At 44.8% G+C, this 2,194-nt stretch overlaps 1 non-coding gene across 1 annotated transcript; it reads left to right on the top strand.

Annotated features, from left to right (window-relative positions):
* The first annotated feature begins 1,171 nt into the window (after positions 1 to 1,171).
* Positions 1,172 to 1,274, top strand: LOC121870869. The gene has a single exon (XR_006089792.1). It is a non-coding gene; the product is annotated as a U6 spliceosomal RNA (small nuclear RNA).
* Positions 1,275 to 2,194: the final 920 nt, after the last annotated feature.

Below are 2,194 nucleotides of genomic sequence, written 5' to 3'. Positions count from 1 at the left end.
TGTAAACAAGAATTAGCGACGAAAGTTAAAATATTTAAATCCCATTTTAATTGTTTTTATATCCAGGGAGTCTGACTTAGTACTTCAGGGGGCAAACATGCCAGCAGTTCACAGTTAATACCCAGGTTAGTTATTCATTGTTTAAAACCTTTACAGTGTCATTCCAAATAGTATTAAAGACGATTATCCCGAGTTAACTCAGTAACCACCATAACCTTAAAGTTCAGCGGCCCTAACGTCAGGTCCCTGGGCGGCGGCGGTGGTGGTGATGGCGGCGGCAGCATCGTCCAGGGGCGGGTGTTTCTGCCCGGCGCCTCACTCCCCAATCTTGATCACTCTCACCAACACACTAACATATTTCACAAGGTCACGACACATTCCAAAAGTTATCGTTGCAGGCGGACAAAGGTAGCCATGGCCGCTATGAGGCTACGTCATAGTTCCCGCCGTCTTAAAGTACAGTTTGCGAGATGGTGAGGATACAAGATGTTGCTGTGGTTATCTGAAGAAACATTTCGATAGTATTGAGTGAGTAGCGTGGGTTAAGGGACCACCTTGGAAACGTCATTCGCAGGTAAAATCGATCCCTTAAAACCCGGCAGCAAAGACAGCCCAGTCATCCCTACTTGTGGTCAAACAGGGAATATCAGAGTGGCCGACCAACACAGGAACGCCATCTTCCACACAACATGACACAACCCCCAATCTTAAGTTCAGTGTTTTTTTTATCCACTGTCGTCTTGTTTGAAGATTTATCAATAATCCGTTGGTATACAGGACACCAATACACCTACACCCAACATCACTGAGTGGCGTAGAGTACCTTAGTGGGTGGTGAAGCCTCGGCGAACATTGCAAAGTGTGTGTGTGGCATGTCGACGTGGAGGTGGTGAGGTCGTCTCCAACGCCCTCCCTTAAAACCTTACCTTTTACCACAAAAAATGGCCGAAAACCAAACTGTTATGTAATTAATACTTCATTAAATCGACATTTACGTAGCATACAACGTTTTAATGGGGAAATATATTGCCGGTTTAATGAGGTGCCTTTTTTTCTATACTTGTCAGTAGGTAGTGGGCCGCCATAGTTACCCCCGCGTGCCACCACAACGTTAATGAAAACGCGAATTCCGTGTTGGACGTCTTGTCGGCTGACACATGCACTTATCACCGGGAACTATGTGTACATATACTGAAACCGGAACGATACAGAGAGGATTAGCATGGGCCCGGAGTAAGGATGACACGCAAAATAGTGAAGCTATGAACAAGACACATCCCATAGACTAGTGGCATTCCTGAGGCTCCTTGTTGCTGTGTTTCAAGACCTGGACGGTTTACTCCCCCGGATTCACAAGGATGCGTCCGTCCATTTGGTTTCCCTTAACAGGATATGAGAGATGTAGTTATGGTCGAGTCTCAGGATTATTTCAACGCCACCTTGACAGTGACTTTAACATGTGAAGCTGAGTATCTGGATGAGTCCTCTCGTTGTCGTCACTCCCTCTACCATACCGCGGGACTCGAGTCATTATTCAACTCCATCAGTCAATTAATTCCTCAGGTTCTTGTCTTGAAGGAAGTGATGGATCACCAACAGTGTGAGGAGGAGGAGGTGGTAGTGGTGGTGGTAGTAGGTGGTGGTAATGGTGGTAGGGGTAGTGAGATGTAGTGGTGGAGCTATTGGTTGTCAGAAGTGGTGTTGGAGATAGCTGACGGTACAGGTAGTGAGAGCTTATGGTGGTGGTGGGAGATAGGTGGTGGTAGTGGTTGATGTATGTGACCTGGGTAAAGATTGTCAACACTTCGTACACACATAAAGGAGAAGGACGCGTCTGTAGCTATGGTAGAGTCTTCGAGTAGTATCAACTCCATCTTGGACCCAGTCAGTTCTAAGTGACCCTTTTAGGTGCAGTCTCAAATCTGCAGTTGGGAGGAAAGTTTAAATACAAACCTTTGAGAATTCATCTTTGTATCATAAATTAAAGGAGTTCGTTAAATACATTCTCAGATGTCAAGTTTGGGAAGAAATTTAACGTAGGAACCTTTGAATATTTTTATTTTTTATTTTATTTTTTTAGAAGTGGTAAATTTACCTCGCGCTCTCCTGTCGTTTGACCTGTAAGAAACAGTAAAAAACTTGGTTATAGGTCACGTTTATCTTCTCGTAAGTGGTTGCGGATTACCCGGAGTGA

The sequence above is a fragment of the Homarus americanus genome, unplaced genomic scaffold (genome assembly GCF_018991925.1).
Source record: "Homarus americanus isolate GMGI-L3 unplaced genomic scaffold, GMGI_Hamer_2.0 scaffold5086, whole genome shotgun sequence".
Lineage (NCBI taxonomy): Eukaryota > Metazoa > Arthropoda > Malacostraca > Decapoda > Nephropidae > Homarus > Homarus americanus.
This window is presented reverse-complemented; position numbering and strand designations above follow the sequence as displayed.